Source organism: Ananas comosus, linkage group 16 (genome assembly GCF_001540865.1).
Source record: "Ananas comosus cultivar F153 linkage group 16, ASM154086v1, whole genome shotgun sequence".
NCBI lineage: Eukaryota > Viridiplantae > Streptophyta > Magnoliopsida > Poales > Bromeliaceae > Ananas > Ananas comosus.
Window position 1 is genome coordinate 6,422,815 of NC_033636.1, and position 9,708 is coordinate 6,432,522.

A 9,708-nucleotide genomic window follows, 5' to 3' on the forward strand; every position below is an offset into this window, starting at 1 on the left:
AAAGGAGCTATGCGGATAAACGTCGGCGAGAACTGGAATTTCAAGTTGGCGATCATGTATTCCTGAAAGTTTCACCGACAAAGGGAGTTAAGAGATTTGGAATTCACGGAAAGCTGAGTCCTCGGTTTATTGGACCCTACGAAGTGTTGGAACGGATAGGCCCCGTAGCGTATCGGCTTGCTTTGCCGCCAAACCAATCAGGAGTACACAATGTGTTTCATATATCTATACTTCGAAAGTATATTTTTGATCCAACCCACATACTTGAGAGTACCCCAGTGGATTTGCTAGAAGATTTGAGTTTTGAGGAACATCCCGTGAGAATCCTAGCTTGTGAAGTGAAACGGCTTTGAACCCGCGAGATACCCTACGTAAAGATCCTTTGGAGCAGTCATGATGAACGGGAAGCCACTTGGGAACTGGAGAGTGCGATGTTAGAGCACTATCCCTATCTTTTCTCGACGGAATTTTGAGGTAAGTATTTACAAGTTTCGCGGACGAAACTTCTTTTTAGGACGGGTGAATGTAATACACTGAACTTTTGCAAATTGCGAAGTTCGAGTGTGAGGAATGATATGTGGATTTATCCTACATATTTTAAAAGGCTTGGACAAGTTTTCGGACAAGTTAGAGGGTAATTGGATGGCTAAAAGTAAGAAAGTGCATTGATCTGGCGAAATCAGCATTTTTCTGCTTGGTGTACCGGTACAGCCATCATTGTGTACCGGTACACAGTGGCAGAAACGTGGCAGTAAGGTTATTTTGGTAATTTCACACCTTATACTTATCTACTTGACCCCAGCTCGACCTGGGATGCTCAGTAGAGGTTGCTGGAGCTCAGAATTTGGTCCTCCACCTTCTCCACTCTCTCTCTCTCTAGGATTTTTCTCTCTCTACATAGAATCGACGATTTCGCCCGTTTTCGTCGCCTCGCCTGTTCTTCGCTGTTTGCCAGCATCGCAGAGCTTACGTGGACGTGTGAGAGAGTGTTCTGGAAGGCTTTTCGCAGCCCTGAACCAGTAGTTCACTGGTTGGAAGCCTGAGGAGGTAATCGACTCAATTTTTTCCATTATCAACGTTCTATTAAACAAGTTGTTTATAGATTTCGGGTTTTTTGCTTTCAACTATTTTAAACTGAGGTTTCAGCAAATAAGATGAGTTAATTAGCTGTGAATTAACCTCCTTAGACCAGGGATAAGCTACTTTGAAGCTTAGTAGAGGTAATTAGTTCACTATGAAGCTAATTCGGAACTAAATGCGAGTTGTTTGCGCGAACTAATGCAGTTTGGATTGCTTTCTTCGCAGCAGGGTTTTGAAACAAATTGAGCTTGATTGGTGACCTTGGGGACTGGTTTAGAAGGTGTTCTAACCTGAGGTAAGCTGGAATTACAGTTAGAAACATAATTTCACAAGAATTCGGCTATATGAATTAGTATACGTGCGTTTTGACGCCGTTTAATGATTGTTCGCAGCGAGAGTGCAATCGACCCTTGGATTGTCTTCAGCAAGCTTGAGAGAGCCCTTGGAGAGTTATTTTGAGGTACTAAAGGGAACCAAAATAGGAATTCAAGTTACTACTTTGTACTACGTGCGAATTGTGCCGAAATTGGACATTTCGGGTGTAGTATTGATGTGATTTCGTGCTTTGTTTTCAGCAGGATTGGGGCTTCGTTGAGCTGAATATTGGGACTTCTTGTGACTGATCTGAGCCTAGTAAGAGGTGGGTTTGACCTAACCAGAGCAAGTGAAGCTCCCTATGTTCTATATGTCACTATAGAAATGGGTACATAGGCACTTTTATGATTATGTGATTGATATGGAATCGAAACTCGTTATCGTAATGTTTGATATATAATTGAATTGAAATCTCTATAAAGTAGAGAACATGAAGTAGAGAACATTCATGCATAAAAGTCTTCATGCATAAAAGTCCACGCTTAATTTAGTTAAATGCCTAATGGACAAGTTATTATGTTCCTATAAAGTAGTGAACAATGACAGTCTCTTGACCCTATTGAAAGTATATTAATAGTGGAAAGTTTCTAATGTAATATGTCAATTAGTATTACTTTTATGTGTTTACTAATCTAGTGGATGCTAGCAAGTTTCATTGTTTATTCTACTGAGAATTCCGATCAATAGATCGAGAGTGACAACATAGTGTACTACGCCATGATATTTGAGATATGTTGGACTATGGACTTTGCTTGCTTGCCATTGTGCTCATTCGCACACGCTTGTGAGGGTAGCTCCCTACAAGCCGGCACTCCGGAGTTGGCCTACGCGACAGTTGCTCGCCTGTGCGGGATTGGGTGCCGAAGTGGATTATCGTGGGGAGTATATACTACCACGGGGCCATTAGGCGCGGCGCAAGCCGGACTACCTTGGGTAGGTCCTGATAAATGAAAGTAAAACTCTAAATGAAATGGAAATGGAAGTACAGTAATGAATGATTATCAGTTATAGTGTACAGTAGTTACTTACACATCCATGCTTATCTTCATGCTTGCAATAGTTGCTATGTTTCTATTATTCAGTTAACTCATTACTGTAAATATTGTTAATTACATATTGTATACATGCTCCTTATTTGTTAGCATTGGAAATGCATCATGAAATTATTGCTTTATTTTTATTTAGTACATCATGAGCCTAGTGGTGTAATTCGCCGAGGCTGGCGGCTTACCCACTGGGAACTATTGTTAATAGTTCTCACGCCCTTTTATAGTTGTTTTTACAGAGCCATCTACAAGAGAGGCTAGGGATCGTGGCAAGAGAGTCGCGTCTAGCTAGACATTGCTAGGAGCTTGCTAGTCGATCACCTTGTTACTCGGGCTACGGCCGAGGGTGATGTCCAGTGTATAGAGAGACTACCATTGTACAGATGTTTTGTATACCCTGTGATGTATATGAGTATTGGATCCAGATGATATAGTTTTGGTACTTTTTTTTGTACTTATATTTTGAATTGGACACTCTTATTCTTTTATTGATAGTCTTATTGACTTCTACATGCTCTGATATCAGGATAGGATTTTTCTATGTTTTCTCCTATCGACTTGCTTTCTTGTAGACGCCTTATATACTGTAGGTATATGGCGGGTCTGTGCACGTACCGGATATGCTTCCACTGGTACCCGCGCTTGACACTAGAAGAATTAAACATTGACAAATTTATATAGTGCCCTTAAAATTAGGGATGTCAATGGGCACAGATACCCGAAATTTTATCTGAACTCAAATTCGAACACAGTGAATTTATCCGATACCAAATGGATATGGTTTCAGATATGGATATAAAAAACAAATATCCGACAGATATAGATTTTGACGGTACCCGACCCGAACCTGAGCCTGACCCGAACCCGAATTTATTTTACATTATATATAATATGTATATAAAAATTTGATGTTATATTTAAATTTGTATTTTAAAAATTTAGATTTAATATAATATATTTTGAAATATTGAAAAGATAAATAATTATTTCGGGTTCGGATTTTCGGGTTCGGGTTTCAGATTTTTTGTGGGGTTCGGATTTGGATATGGATTTTTAAAATCTGTTGGGTTCGGATTCGGGTTTGGATTTCGGGTTTCGACTCAGGTTTGGGTTCGAATTTTTGAAAATCCATCACAAATCCGACCCATTAATATCCCTATTTAAAATACTACGTGCATAAATTAATCAAATGTTTTTACAATATGAAAACCGACACGCCACCAAGAAATAAGTACAATATTTTTTGGTGAGTTGTACTAAACATAACAATATTTATTAAATACAAGGAATTTATAAAATTCAATGAATCTCATTAAAAAAACTAATTGAATGAATAGTGGCAATGAACTGATCTATCAATAATCAATAATAATTTTGAATTCGTAATCCGAGGTCGAAAGCTATGAATCGCTTTGGAAGAAGGAAAATATTTAACTCATACTTACAGGTAATCAAGATTCCATGTAAGTAGCAACCAACATTTTGAAAACTAAATCAAATCAGTCGATTTATTGGATCCATTAAACTGTCACTTGGTCAAAAAATTATTTTTATTTGTTATGTCCTGGATTAATTGATTAAAAATAGTATTAAGCAAGCGTTGCCTATGGACGTTTGTCGATACACCGTTGGCCGAACCATATAAACTTCTTCTCTTTTTTTATTTCTTATTACTTTGTTATGATAGAATTTTAAGGTATGTAAAATAAATAGAAAATAAATACATACCAAGATCCAGGATCATAATAAAATAAAACAACTCACAGAGCGCCATAGAGAAGATATTCTTGATCAATTTTATAGAAGCGTGAAGTCCGGCTATGATCTGAAAGTCACAAACCGAACGTGGGTGATTTGTTTTCTCCTCCTATCTCAGGCACTCTGCTGTATGGTGTGGAACCAATGGTAATTCTTCACCAGAAATACGTATGAGAGGGTGGCAGGACCAATATCCCTTTTATATAGAGTCCAGATCAACTTCTCATCAAAATTTGATTAGGATTCTATTTAAATTTAAAATAGATGGGATAGGAATAAAATATACCATATCAAGTAGTTCTATATCTGTTAGGATTGACCTTTATCTATAGTAAATTCTAATTTAAATATGATTAATTGGGCCACAATATATGAAAATCCTAACAATCTCCACTTGGCTCATATTAATCATATTTCATGAACGGATTTTCTATGCTCCAAACTTTATTGCGCATTATTGGAAACTTTATGGTCAAATACCTTAGAACTCACTTGATCATTAACTAAAACTAAAAGACTACAATGATAGTAACTATGGCGGTCCACCTCTTCATAACGAAATTTTCCTTCCATAATTACCGTATCATCTCCACCTCCTAGCCGAGTACTTTATATGGCACAACTTTATGAATGAACTTAAACTATATGTTCATTCGTTAATAGATGAAACTTTATGTCTATTAAATGGTCCAACACAGCTGCATTAAACTTTATTGAAAAAAGATAGATGTTACAATTTTATACATCAAAAGAACTAATCAAACCCATACTGTTAACACAATCTGTATATGACCCAGGTGCCGGCCCCTTGGTCATTGGGTTTGCGATTATACACTTGGTACTCATGTACTCAATTACAACATAACCTTTCTCTATCTCTTCTCTCACAATAAGATATTTGGTGTCTAAGTGTTTACACTCTGCTGTAATCTTGTTGTTATTGGCAAAGAAAATCGCAGCTGAACTATCACAGAAAATCTTTATTAGATAAACACCAGAGTCCATAATTCTTAAGTCTGTGATAAAATTCCTAAGCCAAATAGCCTGTAATGTGGTCTCGTAACATGCAATATGATTCAAAGTTCCTTTCAAATACCTCATAACCTTTTTAGCAGCCTTCCAATGCTCAATGCTTGGATTACTGTAACGACCCAGCCCACTAGCAATAATAACTCGTTGGGCCCAACCACCGGCCCAAAATGCTTAAGCCTAGTTATTATTACTAGTGTCTAAGTCTCTTATAAACCCAATGACAACCCCATTCCCATCCGATGTGGGACTATTGGGGTGTCACAGACTCCCCCCGTTAAGGCCCTGACGTCCTCGTCAGTCCAAACACACACAGCCCAAGATCACCAGGCTATGTGAGACTCATCTCGCTAGCCTGTCATTCAGACCCTGGCTCAGCCGAGACTCGCCACACATGTCCAGCTGGTGAACCGGCTCTGATACCAAATGTAACCCAGCCCACTAGCAAATAATAACTCGTTGGGCCGAACACCAGGCCCAAAATGCTTAAAGGACCAGTTATTCGACTTCTGATCGCGTCCACATGGCGCGTTGACGTTCGACGAGAGGACGATCTAGCTAGACGGCAGTAGCGACAGTCACCCTGGTTATTTCTTTCCGCTTTAGTAGTCATTTAATAAATGGTTCAGTTAGATGTTTGAATGTTGTGATTTCCGTTATGCATGAGATTATGGATATTTTATATTACATGAGATTGGAGTTTTCGATCGGTGGTTTTGGTTCTGTGGAGATTTAGTTTTCTTGTAGTTATGCATCGTGGTTTTCTACCCCTCGAGGTAGTCGGTTTTCAAAATAAAATTTCCGTGTGGGAAACAGTTTTAAAAAGATTTTCGAATGGCTTTTATAAATGATTGAATTAGAGTTTAAAAACAAAAGCTTCCGTGTGGGGAGCACTTTTAAATAGGATGTTTGTTGTATTGTGCATTGCATCATCCGGCGCCTAAGGAGTGCTTAGAGGCATGCATCATTCTAAGGATTGTTAGCTGTATGGAAATGCATATCATGCCTTGGTTGTTGATTGGTAAATGTAGGTTGTGGTTGTGATCCTGTTGTATCGTTGGTACGCCGTGCAGATACAAAGGAGACTCTGTCCGAGTGGACAGAGGAACTTTGTATTTGTGGCGGGTCTGTACGCCGCGTGGCCCAGGTTGAAAAAAAAAAAATGGCACGTTTTCCGCAACTCTGTTTTTAAAAGGCTTTTAAAATCGGCCCCGGGGCGTGACAGATTAAGATGGTATCAGAGCGTGAAACAACTACAACTGCATTTACAAGTTTTCTAACTGAACCACTGGTTAGGTTGACCCATAGGAAGACCTAAGGTATATAGGCACGTGAGTGCGGTGTATTGGGTTTGAGTCCCGGTGAGTTGGTATGTCGAGTCGTTTGGTTTGCTTGACGGTGTTTTCTGTCGCAGATGGCTCGTGGTAGGCCCCCTCGTCCGGGTCGTGGTGGTGGACGCGTCGGTGCGCAAATGCCTGGCCGTACTCGTACTCCTCCGAGTGGGGGTGTTGGGGAGCAGTTGGGCGCGGAGCCGCTAGTGGTACTCGGACTCAGCAGCTCGAGGCCCAGGTAGCTGATTTGAGGGGTCAGCTGGCGACCCTCTCTGGTTTGTTTCAGCAGTTCTTGCAGCAGCAGGCTGCGGCTACTGCTACCCCGGTCCCACCTTCGGCTCAGGACACTCCGGTGAACGCGTATCCTCCCGCGACGCATGCGCCTGCCGTACCTCCAGCTGTCACTACTACGACGACGACGGCCACCACGACGGTTCCCGCTGGGGGTGTTGATACCCTTGCAGCGGAAGGCACCCGCATACGGGCGAAGCTGGTGGAGTTTCGAAAGTTCGATCCGCCGAAGTTCGCAGGAAGGAGTGATGACGTCTGGGTGATCGAGCATTGGGCCACTCACATGGAGAAGCTGTTTCGTGATCTGCACATCGAGGAGCTGGATCGAGTCCCTCTAGCTGCTCACTGTCTTGAGAAGGATGCGTATTCGTGGTGGATCGGCCACTTTGAACGCAAACTTGGGAGCATCTATCAAAGCTGGGAGGAATTTCGGAGACTCCTGTACGAGCAGTACTTCAAGGATAGCACTAAGCAGAGTTTGGAGCGTGAATTGGGGCGTCTCAAGCAAGGCAACCGTACCGTAGGCGAGTATGAGCGAGACTTTTCTCGCATTGTTTCGTTGATTCCGTTCGTGGTTCGTGATGAGTATCACAAGGCAAGGATGTTTGCGAGAGGGCTAAGGCCCAGTATTCAACTTCTGATCGCGTCCCATGGCGCGTTGACGTTCGACGAGAGCTTAGATCGGGCCCTGATGGTGCAGAGTGAAATGGACGAGGCTCGAATCGAACAAGGCGCATCCGAGAAGAGTGAAGACAGGAAGCGAGCACAGGAAAGTTTTGCTGGTAGCCAATCGAGCAACGGACGATCATCCAAGCATCGCAAGGCACATTCAGGATCGAGCAGCGCCCCCGCTACGTCTCAGCAGCAGAGCATCAGACCTTGTGTTATCTGCGGTGAGGCTCACAAGGTTATTGAGTGCCCATAGCGCCACAATCACTGTTACCGGTGTGGCCAACGTGGACATCTTCGGGCAGATTGCACCAGTGGAGTAGGTACAGCATCTGTAGCAGCATCTACTCCAGCAGCTCCATGGCAGGATCGTGGCAATTCGACCTATTCTTCAGCTGGACGTCCATCGACATCTCGTCAAGTGAATGAGGTACACCAGACCACTGACGGACGCGCCTTTATGATGACACGTCAGGAGGATGATCCATCGGCTGATGTCGTTGCAGGTATAATGTTGTTGTTATCGTCGTAGCTTTGCATGCTTTTTGTTTAGTGCATCTCTCCTTGCATTGCATGCATGTGTTGTGCTAGTTCGTTGTGCGTCGGATCACCCCCGCCTGTGAGCAAGTTTCGAGGACGAAACTTCCTTTAAGGGGGGGATGATGTAAGGACTGAGATTTTTGCAGTGTAGCTAAACTCTCGGTTGACGATGTTTTTGTGTGTAATTTAATTACAAAAGCACTCGTCAAGTTTCGGGCGAAAACGAGTTAAAACGGAAATTCTGCGCGATTTCCAAGTTTCACTTAAAGTGAATAGTAACTCGATTTTCCGGAGAAGCCGCGGTGGGAAGTTGGCTTCTGGCTCGTACCGGACTCTGTTCATAGCAGTCCAATAGCTCGTTTCGACCGGTTCAGCTGTTCTGGAGCTAATGACGCTGACGGATTTTGAGTTTGACGCACGGATTTCGAGAAAATCCAAAAATACATGTTTTATATGTATTTTTGTGTGTGTTTCCTTCTATTCGAAGAAGGTTGGATCTTGTCGTGAATCCGTGGTCGATCAAGACGAAACGAAATCGCAGCTTTGTTGTCTCCGAGGTGCTGATCGCACCGGTGCAATCCGTTCACAAATCTGACGGACGGATCTGCGGAGATCGCGCGTTGATCGAGGAGAGGTCGGTAGTGGCAAAACGGTATTTTCGCAAAAGTCGCGATATTTTATGTACCGTTTTGCGTGAGATCGCACGTGGAGGGGCGTTCATGCGTTTTAGTCGTTCGGTGAGGATCTCGGATAGAAATTCCGGTGTTTGGTGGACCTTTTTGCGATGTTGCACCTTTGTATATAGTCTCTTTAGGGTTTGGAGCCACTCAACCCTAACCCTAGCTACCCTAGTCGCCCCAGCCGCCTCCCTCTCCTTCCTCTGCACCTGTTGCGCGCGCCCAGGCCGCTGCCAACTGAGCCCCGGCCGGCCAACCGCCGCGCAGCCACCACTTCTCTCTTTCTCCATCTCTTTCTCTCTCCCTCTCTCCTCTCGGGTTGTGTGAAGGCCCGGAGCTGCGCCTCTTGCAGACCCTCCCCCTGGATTTCACCGTGCTCCGGCAACTTTCCCCGCCGACCGCCGCCGTCGCCTGCGCCGCCGCTGCCACCCCGGACCGCATCTGCAGCCCAGGCCGAGCTCAGGCCGAGCTGGGTTGCAGCCGCTGCCAGCGCGCCGCCGCCGCCTGGGAACCCTCCCGCCGACATCCCCCGTGCCCGGGCACCCCTTCCCGCCGGTCGCCGCCGCCCCAGCGCGCCGCCGCCGCCGCCTCGGCCGGCTGCAGCCGTCCAGCCCGAGCCCAGGCCGAGAGCCGTGTGCGGCCAATTCCTCGCGCCGCCGCCGCCCTGAGCCACCTGTGCCGCCCTTCCCCGACCTCCTGCAGCCCGCCTCCGCCGTCCCGGAGCTCCCCTGCCGCCGCCGTGGCCGCAGCAACTCCTGGAACCCGTGCCCTAGCCCGTGCGGGCTCATCTTGCCCCGCCGTCGCCGCCGCCGCCGCTTCCAGCCGCTGTCTGAGGTGAGCACCTCACTCCTCTCCTCCCCCGCACCCATCCCTGGCCTCCGCGCGCGCCGCCGTGCCGCCGGAAGCCGGCCG

At 44.9% G+C, this 9,708-nt stretch overlaps 1 long non-coding RNA gene across 2 annotated transcripts; it reads left to right on the forward strand.

Moving 5' to 3' along the window:
* Positions 1-2,795, forward strand: LOC109722490. Of its 2 annotated transcripts, none has more exons than XR_002219493.1 (6): positions 1-474; positions 803-1,047; positions 1,306-1,375; positions 1,473-1,540; positions 1,656-1,720; positions 2,741-2,795. It is a non-coding gene; the product is annotated as an uncharacterized LOC109722490 (long non-coding RNA). The 2 variants fall into 2 exon arrangements; XR_002219492.1 differs by having other exon boundaries at positions 1,309-1,375.